A 23350-nucleotide genomic window follows, 5' to 3' on the forward strand; every position below is an offset into this window, starting at 1 on the left:
CAACACGTGGCTAGGCCACAAAAGCATCTCGGGGACACAGTCCCCAGCACGCTCCCTCCGGGTCGCCCACCCACGAGGCACGCCAGCCCTGGAGGCACGCCAGCCGGAGTGCGCAGGCGCGAAGCTCCTTCCCGCCCCCGCCCCCGCCCCCCCCCACCACGTCCCCCTCCACGTGCGGCGCATACCTCGTGCTGCCATCAGCTGAGCTCAGCTTGCGCCACCTCCCGCCCCACCGGTCCCGGCCTCCCAGTGGCTGACGGCTTCGTCCCTCCAACCACAGCACGGCAGGGCCCGGACAGGTCCGAAGTCCCGCCCTCCGAACGGTGGTCCATTCCGCGGATTGGCCCAGATGACTGTCCATCCAGGGGGCGGGCCCTAGTGGGCGTCAGGGGCACGCCTTTGGTGAGCGACCTGGGCTGGCGGTGGTTTTCGGATCCGCGGAGTTGCGGCGGCGGTTTGCTCCTGACAGACAATGAGGACGGCAATGTGGCGTGGAGCGGCGGCGGCGGCGGTGGCGGCGGTGCTGCCGCCGCCTAGAGACGTGGGGCCCGGGGACGGGGTGGCCCGCCAGCCATAGACAGACAGGTGAGGAGCGGCCGACCCCCCTCCCCCCTCCGCCCGCCCGCCCGCTCCCTCCACGGGCGGCTGGGGGGCGTGCCGGGGGAGGGGAGGTTCCTTACTAGCCCTTGGTCACAAGTGGGTATAGCCAGTAGGGCAGAGCTGTGCCCAGTCCTGGACGCTCTGCTCCCTGCACGGCTCTTCCCGCGCGGCTCCCCTGGCGTCGGGGTGGGGGGGGGTGTCTTTACTAGCCTTTGGTACCCAATGGGCTTAGCTACACGGCAGAGCCGGCTCAGTCCTGGGTGCTCTACTCCCTGCAGGGCTCTACCCTTGTGGCTCCACATACAGGTGTGGAGCATGCTCCGGGGGTCCTTACTAGCCCTTGGTGCAAAGTCCATATAGCCACCCGGGAAGAGCTGGTTTCAGTCCTATGCGCTATGCTCCCTGCACAGCTTTACCCACACAGCTCCACGGACTCCTGGGGGCATGACAAGGTGGGTCCTTACTAGCTTTTGGTCGCAAGTGGGAGTAGCCAGCTGGGCAGACCTGAGCTCAGTCCTGGGTGCTCTACTCCCTGCACGACTCTACGCCCGCGGATCCACGGGTGGCTCGGGGGTGTGCCCAGCAGGGTTGTTCTTACCTCTTGGTGGCAACAGGGCATAGCCAGCCTGGCAGAGCTGGGCTCAATACTGGGCGATCTGCTCCCTGCACACTCTACCCGTGCGGCTCCACTGACGGCTGGGGGCTGTGCCCGGGGGGGGGTGTCCTTGCTAGCCTTTGGTCGCAAGTGGGCGTAGCTAGCCTGGCACAGCTCGGCTCAGTCCTAGGCACTCTGCTCCCTGCATGGCTGTACCAGCGTGACTCCAAGGGCAGCTGGGGGCCTTGCCCAGGGGGTCCTTCCTAGCCCTTGGTGGGTAGTCGCCGTATTCAGGCGGGCAGACCTGGGCTCAGTCCTGGGCGCTATGCTTCCTGCACAGCTCTACCTGGTTGGCTCCACGGGCTTCTGGGGGGAGTGCCTGGGGGGTCCTTACTAGCCCTTGTTCGCAAGTGGGCATAGCCAGCCGGGCAGAGCTGGGCTCAGTCCTGGGCCCTCTACTCCCTGCACAACTCTCCACGCGCGATCCATGAGCGGCTGGGTTTATGCCCAGAGGGTACCTTCCTACCCCTTGTTGGCAACTGGGCGTAGCCAGGCAGGCAGAGCTGGGCTCAGTCCTGGGCGCTCTGTTCCTTGCAGCGCTCAAACCCCATGGATCCAGGGGCAGCTGGGAGGTGTTCTTGGGGCTGTGGGGGGGGGGCGTCCTTACTAGCCCTTGGTTGCAACTGGGCGTAGCCGGCCAGGGAGAGCTGGGCTCAGTCCTGGGCACTCTGCTCCCTGCTTGGCTCAACCCACAGGGCTCCATGGGTGTCTGGGGTGTGTGCCCCCCCCCGGGGGGTTCCTTATTAGCACTGGATGGCAAGTGGGAGTAACCAGCAGGGAAGAGCCGGGCTCAGTCCTAGGCTCTCTGTTCCTTGCAGGGCTCTACCTGCACACCTCCACCAACTCCTGGGGGACATTCCCAGGCGGGTCCTTAATAGCCCTTGGTCCCAAGTGGGCCTAGCTAGCCGGGCAGAGCTGGGTTCAGTCCGTGGCACTGTGCTCCCTACCGGCTCTACCCCCTCAGATCCACGGGTGGCTGTGGAGGGGTGTGCCCGGCAGGGTCCTACCTACCCCTTGGTGGCAACTAGGCATAGTCCACCGGGCAGAGCTGGGGTCAGTCCTGGTTGATCTGCTCCCTGCACGACTCTACCCGTGTGGCTCCACTGAAGGCTGGGGGGTGTGCCTGGGGGGTCCTTACTAGCCTTTGGTCACAAGTGGGCATAGCCAGCCTGGCCCAGCTCAGCTCAGGCTCAGTCCTTGCCACTCTGCTCCCCATATGGCTATACCAGTGTGACTCCAGGGGCAGCTGGGGGCCTTGCCCAGGGGGTCCTTACTAGCCCTTGGTGGCTAGTCACCGTATTCAGGCGGGCAGACCTGGGCTCAGTCCTGGGTGCTATGCTCCCTGCACTGCTCTACCTGGGCAGCTTCTGGGGGGAGTGCCTGCGGGGGTCCTTAATAGCCCTTGTTTGCAAGTGGGCATAGACAGCCAGGCAGAGCTGGGCTCAGTCCTGGGAGCTCTCCTCCCTGCAAGGCTGTACCAGCATGACTCCAAGAGCAGCTGGGGGTCTTGCCCGGGTTGTCCTTACTAAGCCTTTGTGACTAGTGGTCGTATCCAGCTGGGCAGAGCTGGGCTCAGTCCTGGGCTCTCTGCTTCCTGCACCTATCTACACTCGCAGGTCCACGGGTGGTTGGGGGGCTTGTCCAGAGGGTCCTTACTAGCCCTTGTTGGAAAGTGGGCGTAGCCAGCCGTGCAGAGCTGCGCTCAGTCCTGGGCGCTCTGCTGCCCGCACCGCTCTACCTGCTCGGCTCCCAGGGCGGCTGGGGGGCATGCCCTGGGGGATCCTTTCTGGCCCTTGCTCACCAGTGAGCTTAGCCAGCTGGGCAGAGCCGGGCTCAGTCTTGGGTGCTCTGCTCCCTGCACGGCTCTACCAGTGCGGCTCCACGGGTCCCTGGGGGCTGTGCCCAGGAGGGTCCTTACTAGCCCTTGGTCACAAGTGGGCATAGCCAGTGGGGCAGAGCTGGGGTCAGTCCTAGGTACTCTGCTTCCTGCACGGCCCTACCCATGGGGCTCCATGGCTGGCTTGGTGGCGAGTCCGGGGGGTGCTTAATAGCCCTTGGTCACAAGTGGGTGTAGCCCACCGGGCAGAGCTGGGCTCAGTCCTAGGTGCTCTGCTCTCTGCACATCTCTACACCAGCAGCTCCAAGGCAGCAGGGGTGTGGCCAAGTTCCACCTGACCAGACTATGCCCCACCCCTTCCCCCAAATAGCCCCCAGGTTTCTGTGCGCATGTGCAAGCGGTCACATGCGTTACATTTCCCACCCCGTGCGTCAGTCCACCTTCTGCCTGTGAAGGTAAGGAGCGGCCTTCGGGCTCGGGCCCTGAGAGATGGTTCTCTGGTGGCTGGAGCCTGAGGACTGGCCACTTTCACCCTCCTCTCTGCCCCAAGGACCCTGCCGCTGCTCCACTCTCCAACTCCCTTGGTCAGGTGGGACCTTGCTCTGTTTCTGGTGACCCAGCCTGGCCCCTCCCCCTCCTCTTTCCCTCCCCCCAGTCCTTCTGCCAGTCTTCTCCCTGTCTTTTCTCCCCCACCCCTCCCTCCGTCTCTTCCTGTCCCCTCTTCGCTCTCCTCTCCCTCTCCTGATAACCCCCCGCCCCACCTCCATCTCCTAAGATCTGTTTTGCCTGCCCAGCCTTCTTTCCCTTGTGACCGGTGTTGGGTAGAGGCTGTGTATGTTCCTGTAGTGTGCAGACCGTAATGAAGTGTAATTTTTTCCTCCTGCTAAACCTATGGAGCATCAGGTTGCAGCCTTGTGTTTGTCCTCAGAGCCAGTCCCTCAGTGGTTTGGGGCCCGAGGACTCGCCCTTGCCCTCACCATTCCAGACCACCATCCTCCGGGACGCCAGACACCTAGCACTGGAGGCCCCTACCTGGGACATCTGGCTGCCACACTTCCAGGACTCCAGGCTGCTGCCTAGGACTCCAGACGCCCACCCAGGATGCCCAGCTGACCATGCCCAAGGCCTTCCTGTAACTTGACCAGCAGAATTTATGGGGCCCAGCAGGTAAGGAGGGCTACAGAAGTGAGGAGAAGTGTCACCATCGATTGGAGGAAAGGGGAGGCCTGGCTAGGCAGAGGTTACCCAACTCACCAGAAAACCAGGGTCGGATATAGAGCCAGGGTTGAAATTGATGTTGAGGTTTGCGTTACTGCTTGGCATCCAGTTCGGACTGGTTAGGTAATTGATAATGTTTTGTCAAGGAATCAGTGGGATTTTCAAAAGATATTGCACTCCTTAGATCATTTTCACTTTCACCACTTACCCTGCCTGGGAGAAGTATTCTCTTTCCATTCAGATCCAGTTTTCTGTATCTTCAACTCATTCGAGGACCGTTTCTTTGCCTTTTTTTCTTTCATTTTTTTTTTTTTTTGGTACAAGGGATGGGACTGCTGGGTCCTTGGGCTTGGGAGGCAGACGGTGCAATCCCTGGCCCCTGGGTCTGTTTCATCTTGGCACAACCTTGGCAGATATAGAGGACACACATTGTTTGTTTTTGTTTTTTTGAGCTGATGCACAGTTGTTGTTTTAATCCTCTTCAAAGTATGCAAAACATGTACAGGTCTTAAAAATCAAGGCCAAATATAAAGTTTACTGAGAATTCTCAGCTTCTTCCAGTTCCTGTCCACTTTGTGTACATAATCATTATTGGTAGCTTCAATGTAGCCTCCTTTGTTTCTTTTCAGCAAAAATAGAAGCATGTATCTAAAATACCTCTGCACATTTAGTGTTACACTGACCTGCTTTAGGTACTCTCGGGGCTAAAACCATCCATATTAGTCAGTTCTTATGAGCGTGCAGGCTGGGAAGGCTCCTCCAAAGGCTGTGCATGCTTGGAATCAGATCTAATGCACCACACAGACGTTTACATGATCGGCCCACATCGCTGCCCAAAGAGTCACTTGGAGAAGAGGGCCAGAGCTCTGTCCACGTGCTGGCTATCCGAAGGATTTGGTCGAAGGCCTGGAGCCCACAGCAGTGTCCCACTCGAGCTTGTATCAGGAGCCCAGGAGCCCGGGAGCATGGGGATCCGCAATGTGGGAGGGGGCTGTGCCCAGAGGGTGAAAAGGTTGGTTCTGGAAGCTGATGAATCTTCACTGAGCCAGAAGAGGATGCCCAAGGTGAAGGTGAAGATGGGAGCTCCTCCCAGGAAAATAAGCTGAAATCCTTTGCGCAACTTCTCCTTTTATACTGTTCAGACACCAGTCCTAAAAGTGGGCCTTCCCCGCCCAGAACCATGCAGAGTTCCCACTCAAGTTAATCAGTAGAGTCATCAAAAAATAGTTATTGTGGGGGCCGGGGATTTAGCTCAGTGGTTCCGCTGCCTGCCTCGCAAGCATAAGGTCCCTAGCTGGATCCCAGGCATTTGTTACTGTGAGCTCTTTGGTTGGAGTTAGGTTTGCTCCACTTCCGGGTTGTAAAGGCGTGGAGCCATGTTTTCTCCTAGTGCTCACGTTGTTGGTTGTTTTTCTGTCTCGTCCACGCTCTTCACACCACACTACACATGACAAGATGTAGATCTAGTTTTATCAAAGCTGTGAGGGTCAGGGTGCTGCTCTGTGGTGCAGCACTGGCCTGGTGTGCGCAGGGCCCTGGGTTTTATCCCCAGCATTGTTCAGAGGAGACCAAGGTCCAAAGCTGAGGATGGCTCCCACCCAGCCATCAGAGCCACCGCTACTTGGCGGGTTTCCTCCTGTCCCTATCTTTCTGTAGTAGAATGTGGGAGACCAAAAAGCACAGGCTTGCATTCTTTTCTTTTTTAAAAAAAGTAGGAAAAAATAATTGGGAGAAAGAAAGCTTCTGCCTAAGAGAGACAGAAGGGGGACCAGAAAGTGGGTTGCCCCAGGACACACATTTTTGCTTGAACATCTATTTTCAGTTCTTTGGTGTATCTACCTACAAATTACTAGTAAGTGAAATGTCTATCATTCTTTTTGAGAAAATACCACACAGGCCGCAACCGGTGTCAGGGCTCCACTTTCTCCCCATTCTTACCATCACTTGGTTAGTTTGCATCCTTCTGATGAGAGGTACTCTAGTAGGAATGGAGGGGAACCTCGCTGTGCATAGAGCTTCTGTTTCCTTACTGCTTGTGATACGAAGCACCTGTTTCTGTGTTTATGTGCGAGGGTGGAGGGAGTCCTGTGACATTCCTAGGGGAATCAGGTCATTTTCTCAGTTGTCCGGTTTCAGTTCCCACATTCGGTGAGGTGACTGTCCGCAGAACCACAGTCCTTCCCATGAGAGTGTTCATCACGTCAGGCTTTGTGGTCTCCCTTCCTTGGCTGTGCAGCAACAGTCTGATCCTAGTGTGCTCACAGCACTCTGTGGCCTTTCCCACGCTGTTCTCTTTTCATGACCAGCTGCTGTAGGTCAACGAATCCTACCCTTTTTTTTCCAGTTGTCTGTTTGGAGCTCTACCTCCACCAGTGAAGCTTCCCCATATTCTTTGTGGAAGGTGGGCGGAATAGCAGTCTGTGGCCACCACTTTGGCCTTGCTGCCCCCTGCTGCATTTTCCCAAAGACCTCCCCATGGATTCTGTGATCCAGGTCACTCAGGTGGGTGTGCGCTGGTCTCTGCACCCCAGTGCGACCTGCACTCCCACCATCATGCCTGTGGGATCCCTGTCCTCTGCATGGCTCCTGCTTATTCCTGGGTTTGCTCCTTCCAGTTATGCCCTCTCCTGTGCCCCCAACCTGGACCCTTCTGCTCTGGGTCTCTTCAGCCCAACACTTCAGTTCCCACTGGCCGCCTGCATTCATGCTCTTCCACATTCACCCCCTTTAGTACACAAGGCAGCCAGGGATTTTTCAGATCCCAGTCCTCCCCTGTGCCCTGCTTGTCCCTTTCTGTCACATCCTTAGTTGGCCCCTGAGCCACGAGCACGAGCCCTGTGCACAATGTGTATATGTTTTCCAAATTCCACCCACCGACTACATCTGCCAGCATGTTTGCTACCCAGTTCCACACTGGGAAGTCAGCTCCTCTGGGCAGGGCCATCTTTATTTTGTCCCTGTTTGTGTTCAGGTGGGAAGGGGAGTGGAAAAGCTCACAAACCCAAACACAGATAGAAAGAGAGACAGAGAGAGAGTGTGCAAACAAGAGTGTGATGTAGCAGGTATTAGAAGGTACATTCCAGGACTGGATCTTAAGATCTGAAGTCACAGAAAAAGGACAGAGTGTTTCACAGACACACAGGGAAGCCAGACTTTTGACTGGGGCTTCAACTAAAGGGATCCAGCATTGACTATGAAAAGGGGCACTGGGCTGCTCATAGAACTAAGAGAATAGTAAGCTTTTATGGATTTGCTGCATTGGGGTCAAGTCCAGCAATTTCCAACGCAGGAGTACAGTTCCAGAAAATGTTTCTTGTGTTACATGTGGTGTCTGGGGTGGTCACAAACAACTCATCCTTGAGGTGGTTGAACTTTTGTGTTACTGGCACGGTCACACTGGGCCACACTTCTTAGCCTGTATACCTGTGCCCTCTTTAGAGCCCAGAGACTTCTGGCACTTGGGCTACTGTGGTGGTTGAGACAGCACAAGTGTCAGGGCAGAGGAGACAGGAGAGAAGACACAGGGCAGCTTCAATGCAGGGTAGGCCACGTTAACCCTTCATGATGACCTTGGACTTATTACCAATTATAGATGTTCCACAGGTTGACACGCAGAGCCAAATAGAATTGGACTTGGGGTTTGAGATAGCAAAGCGAGCAGAAGCAACAGGAAGACAGAACCCAAAATCTTACCTCATTTTATTCACCCATCAGATCTCTGTAGGCTCAAGCCCAGGGTCAGTGTTCTTAGCATAAATGACCTTCAGGTCATCAGAAGTAACCCAGCCACTGTTGCTTTCATCATCATGTCAGAGCTTCGTTCCTACTGCAAAGCTGTATGACCTGCAAAATGAGTGATTTTTCATCACACTGGAGCGAGGAAAGTGAGACGATTTCTCTAGGTGTTTCCTGGGTCACAGTTTTTCATACCATGTTCTCATGCTGTGTGGGTGATTTTAGCAGGACTTGATGGCAGGTCTGTCCAAACATGCCGTGACACAACGGGTAAGAGCATATTGCTCCCGGGCGCTGATCTTGTCACCACAGCCCTTGGATGCAGTCCTGTCTCATCCTCCCGCTCTGGCTCACTTTGTTTTTATCTTGCCTTTTTTCCATTCCCTGTGTAGTCTTCTCTGGAACACTGAATAGTTCTTTAAAAATGTGTGTTTCCTTTTTTCCCATGTTTTCCATATTTTTTTCTCTTTAGCTTTACATAGTTGCTTCCATCTTTTAGTTTAATAATATTTTCTACAACTGCATTCTCCTGTTCAGCCTATAGGCTCTACATTTCATTTGACATGCTATTATCTGCCCCCCCATTACTGACACTGACACCTCTTTCTCTTGACTAAAAATCCCCCATCTGCTTCTCATATTTTTTTATTGCCACATGTTCATGAGAACATTCACTGTTTGTTTTGCTGAATCTGGCTTATTTTGCCTGACATGATCTTGAGATGCATCCACTTTGACAGTCATGAGAAAATTGTATTTTTGGCTCAATACTAGTCCACTGTGCACTATTCAGGATTTTGAGGAACACCTGTACTGATTTCTGTAGGGAACATACTACTTTACCTTCCCACCAGCAGTGCATAAAAGTTCCTTTAACCCCAGTCTGACAAGTATTTGTTATTTTTCTTGTAATCCTCTTGAGGTTAACCATTCTTAACTGAAATGGAATCTTAGTGTAGTTTTGATTTGTGTTTCCCTAATCCCTAAAGATGGCAAACATTTCTTCATATATTTATTATCGGCCATTGGTATAGTTGAGAGAAGCATCTGCTCAATTCATTAGTCCTTGTATTGGGCTCTTTTATTTTTCCATATTTCTTACATGTTCTCGATATTTAGCTTCCATGGGAACAGTAGCTGGAAAAGTGTTTCTTTTCCTCTGTGGAGTCTGCCTCTACTGTGTTGTTACCTTTACTGTACAGAGACTTTTCAGTGAGCTGTTTGTATTTTGCATTTTTTTGTTCATTTGGTACAGGGGATTGAACTCGGGACTTGCGTTTTCGAGGCAGGCAGCTGCACCATTGAGCTAAATCCCCAGCTGTACAGAGGCTTTTGCATTTGATACAAAGCCGCTTGACAATTAATTCTCCACATAGTGTTTTCTTATTTTGCATCTACATTTGTATTTGGAATTCTCCTGTAAGAAAGATGGTGTTGTGAATCCTGTCAGTGAAGTATTAGTGAAGCTGTGGATGTAGCTGAGTGACACAGTGCCTGCCTGATCACTTGGGGTTTGGCAGCCTATAGATGAGGATAAACAAGATCTTTAAAGAAATTAGAGCATGTATAGTTAAAGTATAAGCACTAAAATAAAAAAGTGGTTGGGAAAAAAGCCATGTTTAGAAACTATTTTTAAAGGTCGAACATGGCAATTGGAATTTGTTGGCTCCTAGACACCTCCACCAATGGAAATTATCTGCAAGTCTAATATTTTGTCATAATTTTTTGTAATTAAAGCTGTAAAAATATCATAAATTTAATAATTTTAGAAAAAATGTGAGCTAAAATTTTTACTACTCTTTTTTAGGTCTTATAAATTTCATAATTTTGTCTGATGACCCGTAACAGTGTTTAACCACCAGTGTATCTGGTAACTGCCAGTAGGGGCTAGCAAATGGAGCCTCTTTAATTCTAGCTACATTATTATGGCCTGGACTTCGAATGTCTTTTAGTTATACTTTTTTTTTTTTTGGTACCAGGGATGCAATTCAGGACCTTGTGCTTTCCAGGCAGCCACGGTACCAAGCTAAATCTCTGTCTTCTAGTTGTACCTTTTTACTGGGTGTTTCAGACCAAGTTAAGGTGAGACCAGTGTCACATAAAATTAACCTCTTGTTATCTATCACGGTAATGAAGACTGCTCAGGCATTAGTTGGAACCATGCATAGAGCCTCTCAGCTCCTGTCAGTGTCAGGTGACAGGATGTGTCACAGCCTTCCTTGACCATGTTACTTTCATTTGAAAATGTGGGAGATTTTTCCTTCCAGGTGACATTCCTTTGCCAAACTGTACGTTGTTGACTCTTATCTTTTTCGTGTTGAACAATCTCCCTGCTCAGGAGGGTTGTGTGACTTACCAAAGTTGTAGGATCTCATAGAAAAAGTTCTCTCATGTCCTGAGTTTTTATTTGTTACCTTCAGGGCCAGGGCAAAATATTGGCTATTTTCTTAGCCTAGTTCGCTTTCTAGTTCTAGTCTCTAAACTTTAGTTGTTGAACACCAGAAGAGATCAATAACATTGGCATTACAATGGAAGTAGTATACTTACTATAATTCTATCTGGATAACACTTTGAACTATAAAATTAGAGGACTGCTATTCTTATCAATCATGGTCATTTAGTAGTTGAGTTTGTGTAGAAAGTTAACAGAAAAAAAAGTTTAAATCAAGAGCCACATACAATATTTTAACGTGATGAGGATGACATCATTTTTGTAACAAACTTAAATGTCTCTCTTGATATAAAATAGCCATTGTTAAGCACACTCATCCCTCCCCAAAAACATAACAACTCCTACCTCAGTTGTTATCTGTTAATAGGATGTCGTCTAAGGAAAATGTAGCAGCCTATAAGTGTACCTGTAGTTGTAGCCTTAGAGAAAGGCAAATACCTAAATCAAAAGGAGGTTATTACTATAAACAATATGTTGGAAGACCTGTACCATCAGAAGGCATGAATACATTTAGTACATCAGAAAAGTAGCAATAATAAGTATCACAATTATATGAAATTTCATGCCCTTCAATTTAGTTTGGTACCAAAAGTATCTTTTAAATAAAACCTTTTTTGTTTATGTCACAGAAAATGTAACCTTTTGAAAATGACCACTGTAAACATATCACAATGTTATGTTTGGCAGTGCTTACTGGGGCAAGTCTTTTATAAGTCTATGGAAACTGTTGGGGTCACCCTATTGGACAAAGGCTGGAAATATGCCCAGGTGGCTACTCCTTTATTTACCAAGTTGAGTCCCATTAAGTAATCTCTCCAAACCCAAGGGTCTGATAATCTTCACAACAATTTTTTTTTTTTTTTTTTAACCAGGGATTGAACTTGGGTTCTTGTGCTTGCAAATCAGTCAGGCGGCAAAAGCATTGAGCTAAATCCCCGGCCCTTGAAACCAATTCTCAATAACCAACAAAAAGCAGATTGTAAAAATTAACACATTATTTTAACCAATACAAGTTTTTGAGTTATATATAGACAACAGTAGACACTACATTTGTAAATTTAATATTGGTATCATTAGGATCAGCCAGGAATCTGGGAAAAAAGGGCATGTCTTTATAGTTAATAACTTTTCTCTATCAGCCAATTTAAATTATAGGCAAATATCTTCTTAGTAAAAATTTCACAAGGATAAAATTATTGAGGTAAAACAAAATTATTGAGCTGTGTGATTAGACAGACAGGAGACTTTCCTTTATGAAGTACCACTTTGCCCTCTCATCATGCAGAGCTGGGGCTCATTTGTCCCACAGCAAAACACCAGGGTGTTTTAAAATTCTCCCTTACCATTGCAGCCTTTCCTATGACTTGGCAATAGTGGGTGAGAGGACAGAGCAGTAAGCTGATAGTGGCATGTGAGGGGGTGGTGCTCTTAAATTGCTCTCCTCTTTGGGAGGGGCTGAAGCTGCTGGGGGCTCAGGAAAGACAGAGTCACCAAAAGAGCAGTTGGGAGAGAGTATTGTCAGGAGGGGTTCAGGCTGCAAGGAAACACTCTTCATGAGCAAGAGTCAGCTGAAAGTTGGAAACATCAGCCACGATTGCACAGTCCAGTATGGTCACTGTATCTACTTCAGCCACCATAACCAGGGACGAGACATGACCAAGGCCACCACAGGTGCCATCCTAACTGAGAGCACAGCCATGTTGAGGGTGACGAGACCTGCCTCTGGTGCAGGTGGAGCCATGGGATTGACTGTGGCCCATGGAGTGGGCTAAAGTGCAGGAGCTATCACCCAAGGAGCAATTGAAGTTGTACGTGCAGGTGCCGCTGCCTCTGAAATGACTAGAATCATTTCAGGCACCATCTTAGCTAAGGGCACAGCTGTTTATTCTGAGCTAATTGGAGCAGAGTTAAAACCAAGTGAAGTAAACTGCAAGAAAAAGTTTGAGAAGAAAGAGGATAATCTCTTTAGTGGACATCACAGAGAATGATTCCTGCACGTTCCCAAATTTCCATGTCTAGTGCCCCTGCTTTGGAGAAACAGGGACATATTTGTAAATGTCTAGTACCATATAAACAATAGTACCTTCAGGTATCTTGTAGATAGCCTGCTATAATTGGGTCTGCAGCACTGTTAAGTATAGGTGCTGCTCCTCTGACCAGATCTGACACATGTTCCCCGGAGTATTTAGAACAGACAGTAATTGGAAGGTTAGCTATGGGCTGGTCTTAACTGTTACCCCGCATCTGCATCTGGAATTACTCCACACGAGCCAAATGTTGTCTCAAATTCCACCACTTTGTCTTGCAGGCAAAGTCACCCAGGGGTTCAATCTATACCCATATTGTATGTCAATTATAAGGGACATTATTGAAAACCCTGGCTGTAGGTCTCGATTTCTTGTGAGCCAGTCCTGTGTTCCTGAAATAGGAAAGAGGGAAATAAAGACACAGAGAGAAAGACTTGAGAGAAACCAAGTCTTGGGCTGATCCAAGCTGCTCTGGTTAGCAAAGACAGAGGACCCCAAGGAAGTGCAGCATTTATTTATTACAAGCATGGAAATGAGGGACCTGGGCAGGCCTCAGGAACCTCTGGATGACATTTTATGTCAGGCAGGGCTATAGAATGTGGGCACTAGCATGTCTTTGCTAAAGAGGACCAAAGGTTAATTTAGAGGGGAAGAATATATTTGGAGACCATTGACGAAGGCTGAGCGACCTCAGCCAATTTCTGCTGCTTCTAATGTAACAGCCAAATTATGGAAGGGAATGAGGCAAGGAGCTTGTGCTACTTACAACTTATAGTATGCTCATACTGGGCAGAGGTGCCTGCTACAGAGCAGGGCAGCCCTAGATTGCATGGGGAATTTTGAATCAAGTGGGGTGGTAGTTGGGTGGGCATGTGGATGGAACTCTGCTCCTGATTGGCTCTTGGTAACCAGGTTACCACAGGATGCACTCCAGTTGGCTGGTGCTGGCCTCTTGCTTTCAGTTGATAGGTGGTAGATGAAGGAGAAAGAGATCTGACCTGATCTCTGGCACTGGATTTGGCTCTCAGCATGTGTGGGATCTCTATTCACTTTGAACTGAGTGAGATCACAGTCCCGCAGTAGACTAGTCAGCTTTGGGGGCTGAGTTGGTCCAGTGGGGCTGAGTGAAGGTGCAGTGGTGCCCCATGGGGAACATCCTGAGGTGTTGTGTGGCTCCCAATGCCGGCCCCAAGGTGGGCGGGCACAAGGGGCCAGTGAAAGCAGACTTTGAGTCTGAGATCTATGGAGCAGTGGCCAATGATGTGGTGGCAGAAGCACCTGCTCCACAGGAGACTGAGGAGTTTTTCATGGGACCCAGGGATGACCACATTGGTGACTGCGAGATGCCCCAAGGTAAGGAGTTGTAAGAGGTGGGGACACTATCTGCCCTTAGGTGACACCCTCACTTTTGGAAACCCCAGGGTCCTGGGTGGTGAGGGGGGCTTCAGGATCATTCCTGCCAGGGCCTGGCTTTCTTGGGGCTGGGCACATGTAGTGGGAATTTGATGCTGCTGAGCCTCACTTTCCCACACTTACCCTTTCCCTGTCTCGTGAGGACCTTCTCTTTCCCTCTCTACCCTACCATCCAGTTCTTGGCCCCTTTTATTACCAAATCCTATTCTGGCCTCTTCCTGTTAGTAGCTCTCCACCTTGTCCCACAGGACTTTATTGGGACTTTATCGTATATTCAGTCCCTTTCCTTAAAATTCAAACACACCAGCATCAGAGCTTCGGTCCCATCTCCCTATCCTCACCTTGACAGGTAAGAACTGATTCTTCCCTCCCTCACACCAGTCGGTTCAGACCCAAACACTTCCTCACACCAGTCTAGCAGTTCAGACCCAAACACTCGAGGACCTCTTATGTAAATTCAAGTAGAGTTTGTCATGGGAGTTGTTACGGTATTCTTGATGTTACCTCTGTAGAAGGTGATTTATTCTTCCAACTGTTAATTTGAGCACAGAAAGAGAGAAAAATGGGGGAGGGGAGCTTTGGAGAACTGAGATCAATGTCAGATGTGCGGAAAAGTGTTTTGTTTACACCAGTGTTTTCTTAGATTGTTCTGCTTACTTTGCATTTCACACTTTGACAAATACATCTCCAGCCTTGCTCCTGTGACTTACCAGCCTTTATCTTCCCCGTTGTCAGTGACAAGTGAGGTAGCACATGAGACCATGAGATGGTGGTGCAAAGTTTGGAAAGAAGAACTGTGAAGGGCCGGGGATTTAGCTCAGTGGCACCGCGCCTGCCTTGCAAGTGCAAGGCCCTGAGTTTGATCACCGGTACTGAAAAATAAAAAAGAAGAAGAAATGTGAATGTAGGGTTTAATAAGGAAGGCAAAGCTTTGGGAGTTAAAGCGGCAGTCCTGCCAGCTCTGGAGTGTTTGTTGCCGTCCTGTCTCCTCTCTTCCCCCTCCTCCCAGTAGAATCTTGCTCAGCTGCTAAGAATGTTGGAGTGAAAGGAAACTGCTGGAAAGAAGAGAACAAATGTTTTAATTTTACTCTAGGATTTTGGAAAGCATAAAAATAGTCATGGCTATCAAGTTGGTTCTTGTTGAAAATTACCTTTGTTTTTCTGTTTGAAGTGCCGCAGAGCGAATACAAGGCCTTTGCACCTACTTCTAGCCCAAGTCTTTTTTAAAAAGTGTTTTTTGAGAGAAGCTCTCTCCCCATCAGTAAGTTTTCTAGGCTGGGGTTCGACTTGGAATCCTCTTCCCTTCTCTTCCCAGAGAGCTCCTGTGAAGTGGAATGCATGGTGTCAGAATGCTGTATGAGTCCCACCCAGTCCCGGATGGCAGAGTTTATTGCGTTACTGCACAGGAAATGTCTTACAGGTCTTCATTTTTACTTTATTGGGCTCTTAGTTTGTGAGTCTAATTAAGCCTCATGATCAACTTGCCTCTGTAACTTTTCAGAACATTAAAAATCATTAAAGAATGAATAAATACATGAATTATACCTTTACATGCAAAGCAGGTAGGTAGTTTTGAACACGTACACTCTGCTTTATATACTCTAGTATAAAGTCACACTCTGATTTTACACAAAAATTAGAGGGATAGCGTATTGCAAACATGCTAATGAAAAAGGGGGAAAGCATAAATAGGACTTTTTATAATTCTTTATGCTTTACAACATGGTCTCATGTGATGTGCTTCTCATTTGGCGCTTCCAAATGCAAAGTATACCTCTGTATACTCTCTCTGTATTGCAGATTAAGAAAGAAAGTTATGAAATGACTGAATCAGCTTCTGGCTAACTCCTAGCTCAGGCTGACATGGAAGTGATACATATCCCAAATTCAGTTCTTGAAAAAAACCTTTTCAGAATGTATCTTGTGTTTCATCCATAACTATGTCTGTCTCTTAGAACTTACTCCCATATTACTTAATTTCATTTAGGTTTTTGTACAACTCAGAGGCAGTGGTTGCCTCCCTGTGCCATGTGTGTACATTTATTCTAATGCATAGGAAAAAAAGTAAAGTAACAAATGGCCTAAATGTACTAGTGAGGTCAGTGGGGTTGTTCTGGGAACTGCCTTGAAGGTTCAAATGCTGTGGACAGTGGAATGTTAGGAGAAGCTGGCAAGAGGGCAGCAAGAGTAGGGGAAAGATAAGCAGCAGTAGGCCTGAGATACTGAAAAGTACTCTGTAAACATAGAGCCTGTTGTTATATATTTATGACATGAGGGTTAAATTTTCATTTCCAATTTCCATTTCTCTTTTAATTTTTTCCCATTTAGTTTATTGATACATCTTAAGCATACAATATAGTTACATTCATCATTGGGAACTTGTTCCCTTACATGATGTATCTTGGTTCTTATTTTTTCCCCATACCCCTGCCCTCCCTTCAACTATTTGTCTTTTATAACTGAATGTGTAGGGGCAGGGAGGTCCTTCACTTGGAGGCTACTTCCTTAGCATGCATAGAGCCTAGGTTGGATTCCCAGTACTGCAGGGAAAGTAAAATGTTGCCATTCACTAAAGTGATGAGAATCCTCAGCTTCATTATTTACTTATTATTCTTAAATTTGCATACAGACAGCACCAGACACCAAATGTACAGTATAGGTACATTGGAAGTCTGCTTTTTGTCATATTTCAGATAATGTTATATCACTTTCCCTGGAAACTGCAAAATGCCCACTTAAATATAAAGTATTCAGAGTGAAGAGTTGGATTTCTACATAAAGGATGGTCTGCTTTGTTTTTCTCTCCCCAATCATTTCAGAATGACATTTCTTTCCTAACAACCTAGGGTCGATTTCAGATACATTCAAAAGAATTTTCTTTTACTTTGCATTTAGCAGGTTAAGTTAGACCATCATTTATTCACAGGTACATTATGACTTGGTTCAGTATCTTTAAAATTATGATCATTCAGTTCCATTAAATGTTTGTTTGTGGTGACAGAGATAAAAATATGTTGGTGACTAATGAATTGTACCTCCCTCGTATAAAATGCAGATGGTGTATTTTGTCTTGGAATTTAAGTCTATGAGATGAATCATTTCATGCTGAAGATATTTTAGTATTAAATGTTCCTATGTTAAATTGAAGTTGCTTCTGACTTTTTGATGGAAATTATCTGGATTTTTTTGTTTTGTTTTGTTTGTTTTGTTTTCATTTTCAGTACTGCAGATCGAACTCAGGACCTTGCACTTATGAGGAGGCTGGGCACCACTGAGCTAAATTCATGGCTCTTGATGGACATTAGAATTCCATTGTTGGACATTTGTCATTATTTTTTTTTCATACTGGGGATCGAATTCAGGTCCTTGAGCTTGCGCAGCAGGCGGCGAAACCACTGAGCTAAATCCCCAGCCCCTCATTTGTCATTCTTAATAGCCTATCTCATATCTACATCTTAATAGCTACCACTCTTAAGACATCTGCAAATAATGCTGATCTTAGTTGACAAAGCAAGAAACGTTAGAAAAAAATCTTAGAATGGGTGAATGGGGAGAAAATGAACTAGTTTTGTGTACAGTGAAAGAAACGTTTATTGAGCAGCCAGTCTGTGTTCCAGATACAGGGCAGACAGTGGTATACAACTAGCCTCCATCCTAACCCCGATCATTATATTGTAGAAGGGCAGGGCCACGCAATATATGCATAGCTGAGAAAGTCAGGTAGTGAGGTGAGGGGAGAAAGTAAAATAGGGTAATGATTGGGGTGGGAGACTAGTTCTACATAAACAGTGGAAGACGGCTGGTCTCTTTAAGCGATATCTGAACAGCATTAAATGTGGGAATGGTGTGAGAGGGACCATACTTCCATGCAGAAGGATAGCTCTGTCTTTCTGTTTTTGTAAATGGGAACAAACTCGATTTGGGCAAAGGAAAGAATGATACAAATTCAGCTGCAGGAGACTGAGATTAGGAGGAGGTTGGTGGGTCAAGACTTTTGTATGGTAGTGGGCTTTGACAAAGAATACTATGGGCTTTAGTTGTCACAGGAAACCATGGGGGGATTATAGGAGGATTATAATCTGTCCTTTAGAGAAAAGTCAAACTGGCTGTGAATTTCAGATGTATGGCCTGTGGAAATAGACTTTATAGGGTGACTCCTATGGGCTGCCTTAAATGCTACCTTGTTTTCTTACCTCTCCCCACCCCAGGGTATTAAAGTATTGAAGCCAGTAATGTGTAGTGAAAAAGTGGTAGTAACTTACAACCTGGAAACATAAAAGTCTAAGAAGCTGAGTAAAGTTTTCCTAAGGAATACATAAATGAAAGGTGGTTTAATACAACATATGAAATGCCGCATCTCCGTCACAGTTGCTAAACATAGACTGAGTATTAAACAACAGGGCAAGATTGAGAAATGATGGAGAGGCAGATCCAGAGTGCACCTCATCAGAGGCTATAACAGAGAAGTCAGGCAGGAGGGAGCACTGAACTGCAGCGCCCAGGGGCTCTGCTTCATACTGTGTGCCCTCTGACGAGGCCAGCAGCTCCAGGCAGTGGAAAGTGTGGACTCAGACAAAAGCAGCAGTTTGCTTGGTAATTTTGAGTCTAGAGTGGTTCTATTGTGGGCCATAAAACTAATATAATGTGTAGCACAGTGATGATAGAGTAGGTTGGTAAATGTGGCAGCCCTCAAATAAACAGGTGCACAGCAGTTGACCCAGAAACTGTGGACATCGTCTGTGTAAATGGGATCTATTGAAATCAGTGTGTTTTCCTCCAATGTTATTTTTCCAGATAATTTTTGATCACTGCCTTCTATTCATAGTTTTGATGAGAAAAATTATATGTGACAGTTTGCATTTGCATAATGTAGTTCTTTTAGTTTTTAGTACTGCATGCATTTTATTCCAATTCGCATATCTTTCTTCATATTTTTAATTACAATTGAGATGGATGTTTCAACTGATAGTATCTTAGAAGTAAAAGCATTATTAGATATCAGTGATGTTTTATAGATTTATTTCTGACATATTTGCATGAAGACTAGCTTTAAATTTTTTTAATTGTACTTTTCCAGTATCGGCCCATTATGCTGTCAAATTAAGTTTCATTGAAAATTCATGACACAAAATTGGTGAATTTTCCAGTGGAGTTTTAAATCACAATCCCCAATCATAGTTTGAAATATTTGTATAGGTTTCTACAGGGTTTTCAGAGATTTATGCAACTTTCACGATAATCATAGTTTTTACAATTACATCTTAAACATCATGATATGTTTAAAATTGTGACAGAGAGAGCATGAGCACATGTGCACGTGTGCGTGCATGCATATTTATGGGCACTAATGCCTTGCCATAATACAGTGTTTATGAGTTTACTGTCTGATAACACAAATGTCCATCGTATAAAATAGCAATATATGGTGTTTAGCAGTAGCAGAAAATGCAAGTTATATAAAACAGTGTGGTTGGATACAGACAAAACTAGTCCTTTCTGAAAATTGTGTAAATGACAATCTTCAGGCAATAGTGGATACAGCACCTACTGTACTTACACATGGTATGAAACTCGTCAGTGTGAAAATTCCACTATTACATATGGGAGTGTGGTCTCTCTGTAATCAGGTATTGCAGATTACAGGCAAAGTAACGTTCCTCATGCACATCAGCAGGATTTTAAAACTCAAAGGGAGGGTAGGAGGTAAAACTGTATCTTTGGTAGCATTGTGCCCTAAAGTGCCCTTCTTTCCATTCAAAGACAAGTTAGCCCTCTATGTTCAACCAGGATATAATCCCTTTTTGTCTCATCACTGCACCTTTTAAATCTTTCCTAAGCAGATAAAAGGAATAATTTTAATAAACTTTGTATATGAATGCTTTCTTCATAGTATAACAGAATTTTACAAGTGCCTAAGTCCTCAACCAATAGGGGATTGGCTACATAAAATATAAGAATAACGTTTGCTGCATCGTTACATGTATTACAAAAAAAATCCAAACCAGTAGATATGAGTGAAAGGGCTGAGCATTTTTCTCTAAGAAAAGAACAGTTACATTGTATAGTGTTGTTTTCTTTTCTTTTTTTTTTGTTTGGTACCAGGGATTGAACTCGGGTCCTTGTGCTTGCGAGGCAGGCAGCAGAACCACGGTGCTAGATCCCCAGCCCTTCTTTTCTTTTTTGATTGTACTGAGGCTCAAACCCAGGCCTTTGTGCTTGCTATGTAATTTTTTTTACACCTCAGCCCAAGAGGTATTTTTAAAACATGCAAAATCAAAGCAACTAAAAGGAATGGTGGTGGGAATATTGATAATTTTTTAACAAAGTGTGATTTTGGCATTTGAAAATTTCAGTTCATGACATTTGTTAAAGGAGCCATTGACTTTTGCATGTCCCCACCTCAAGTGTGATCATTACCTCTGATTTCCCAGGTCTCTTAACAATTACAAGTTACAGAAAACCTATCTCAAGGTAGACTTCTGTAACCCTGGAGTTCATGAAGGTGGATGACAAACAACTTGATGCAGGAATTTAATCTTCTCAAAACCCATCTCAGTTCTCCTCCCCTCTGTTCATCTCCCCTGCAAAGTCTTTCCTCCTGTGATGGCAGTGGCCGCCACCAGCACCTGCTGACTACATGCTTAATGGTCCTAGAGTCTTTCTCCTCTGGTTGTTGGGAGGTCTCAAGAGAGCAGTGATTGACTGACCAACCTTGTGCCACGCACTCATCCTAAAGCCCTGGAGAGGCTGCTAGCCTGTCCCTTGGGCTACTTTCTCTTATTTTCTGCATACATGTTGTCATTTTTCATCCAAGCCTTGTGGAAATTTGTCTTTAAATACCACATGTTGGTGTGGAAGTGTGTGTGTGTGTGCACGTGTGTGCATGTGCATGTGTGTGTTTTAAGCTGGTTCCTCCTACTGCCTATATCAAACTAAGTTTTTGATACTTAGTTTTTCTGTTCTTCTCTTGAAAATGTGTTACTATGAAGGTGCTGATCCCTAATATGTCTCTCTATAAACTACTTTTAATAGCTTAATAATTCTGAAAATTATGTTTTGAAATTCACATAGTTATATATTCAGGTTTTTTTTGTAGGAAGTCATCTTAGACTCCTTCACAGGCTTCAGATTACAGATGGCCAGGAAAGTGCCTACCTGTCACATAGTGCACAACATGATCTTATTTTTCCTCAGAGCTAAGATTTTCTCATCTTCTAAGAGACATCCCCAAAACCATAAATTTTTGGAGGTCTTTTACATAAGAATAGTTTCAATGAATGTGAGGAAGGAATTAAACATAAAGAACAAAATATGGGTTTCAATAAATATCTCATGGTCCAGCTGTAAAATTAAAGTGGATGATTCAAATTCTGTTAAACCTGGAAGTCCTATACTATGTTTATGCAGGAGTCTCACCATATTACCAGGAGAAGGCAAAAGAAAAGATTTCTAATTAGACAAATTTCTAAAATGCTTAAACTGTAGTCAGTAGTAGACTGATTATTTATATGTGTGTGTGTGTGTGTGTGTCCGTTTTGATTTTGTAAGAGCCAGTGATATGTGGTACAGTATATTTTGATTTAACCACTGAATTCCCTTTTTAAAAATTAGAATACTTTTTAATATGTGTGAAAGAAATATTGCTTAACTCCTATTCTGTCTGAATCTCAGAACTGTATCTTTCAAGATTGGTTAAGCAGCTTGAGATTACCGAGGAGGGTCTTAGCCCCCACCCTGTGACTTTTGTTATCCCATCTAACAGCAAAGTACATATTACAAAAGCTTAAGAATCTGCTTTATAGTCTTTACTAAACAGAAGGTTGTCCCAGTTTAGTGCCAAAGTGAACTTCTGGGCAGAAGGGACAATGAAAATGTATGTAGGCTTGGAAATTGAGATGTTTTTAAAAACTGTTTCCCTCCGGGAAGTGTTTTTAGATTAAGGCATTGGATTTGTAAGGAGTCTTAAATCTGCCATGGTGAATAGCCATCGAACAGCACAGCTATCAAAATGCATTCACTTGATGCATGCATCTAGAATTAAGCATACCATTGGTTGTCTAAAGAATGTTTGGTATTTTAAAATAGTTGTTACATGGAACTGGTATCTCACAGTATATCCATGGCGCCAGGGCGGTGCTTGCTACTGGAAACTGTTCCTGTACTATGCTGGCAGTATCAGCACAGAAGGGGGTGCTTGTATTTCTGTTGGATAAGTAGGGCAGGGGAGGGTGCATATTCATCTCCCAAGTGCATTGGATTCATCTCTAAGCTGCATTAGATTATTTAGGTACAAGTTTAGAAAACTAAGTCTAAGACATAGCCTATTTTACTCCATAGGTATGGAGAGATTCTACAATGTAGAGTTCCCCAGTAGGATTCTTATATTGTTGCCTTTATTTCTTTCCTACTCATAACTAAAAACATTCTCCTACACTGTTCTACATGATTAAAGTTATTTTGTAGCAATTTTTAAACCATCTACTTTTTTACAGAATTAAATCATTGTATCCTTCTCTTTTCCACTCTAGGTATAGCTAGCTTTGGAATCAAGCCCTTGTGACCATCCAAGGGCAAGCACCATTTTCCTGAACACATGTCAAGCATACGGTAAGACACTGCTTTTGCCCTTGTAGGATAAGGATGAAAACAGCTGCTCTTGTATGTCACATGTTATAGACAATATTTAGAAGAAATCATACATTGGTTTCCATTTTTCCACTTTCCATATAATATTCAGGTCACTGTTACCGTGTGATTATACATTTTCTTTTTATTGTCACAGTATAATTGAGAGCATGCAGACTTTCGTTTACATATTTTGCCACCTCTGTATCAGTATAGTAGACCACATGATGAAGAAGTAGTCATGGGGCCATTTTCAAATCCCCGGATGATGGTGGCAGCAGATCCCTGTTAGCAGGCACTTGCTGCCTCGCTGGAGCTTGTGGGCACAGTGACCCTCTGTGTTGGTCTCCCAGCTCAGCCACCACTCCACCGCCTTTCCTAAGACATAGAGCCAGAATTGGTGGCACCAAAGCAGCCATGGCCTCAGAGACAAAGCAGCTGGACCTCTGGGCTCAGCAAGGACTGCACCTTGGGTCCTTCAGCTAACACCCCCAGGCTGGAACCACCAGATGGCAGAAAAGAAAGCGAAGACAGAAAGATGATGATGTGAGCCTTAGCAGCCTTGATCTGAAGGAACCAAACAATGAAAGGAACCAAACAATGAACCAAACAGCTCCGGTCACAGTTTTGGCAAACGTAATCTCTGCTGTAAGAAATGGAGCAGTGAGATGTTTTGCTCAAACAATACAGTCATTTACCCTTTGTGCTGACCACAGATCCCCAGCCTCTGCCCCAAAGTCATCTAGCAGATCAACAGTCCCAACACCTGCCAAAAGAAGAAACAGTAT

General features: G+C 46.0%; 1 protein-coding gene across 7 annotated transcripts in view; it reads left to right on the forward strand.

Annotated features, from left to right (window-relative positions):
- Positions 1-223: 223 nt before the first annotated feature.
- The window catches only part of LOC110347574 (olfactory receptor 7E24-like), a 150555-nt gene continuing 127428 nt past the window's right edge, over positions 224-23350 (forward strand). For 3 of the 7 annotated variants that reach the window (XR_015451172.1, XM_087210886.1, XM_087210887.1), the window contains exons 1-3: positions 224-585; positions 4021-4259; positions 22466-22544. The gene's annotated coding sequence lies outside the window, so the exon portion shown is untranslated. The remainder of the gene's footprint in view (positions 586-4020; positions 4260-22465; positions 22545-23350) is intronic. The other 4 variants (XR_015451173.1, XR_015451176.1, XR_015451174.1 and 1 more) reach the window with 3 other exon arrangements.

The sequence above is a fragment of the Heterocephalus glaber genome, unplaced genomic scaffold, assembly GCF_053883595.1.
Source record: "Heterocephalus glaber isolate CG9 unplaced genomic scaffold, H.glaber_assembly_v1.0 deba00001227, whole genome shotgun sequence".
In the NCBI taxonomy this organism is placed as follows: domain Eukaryota; kingdom Metazoa; phylum Chordata; class Mammalia; order Rodentia; family Bathyergidae; genus Heterocephalus; species Heterocephalus glaber.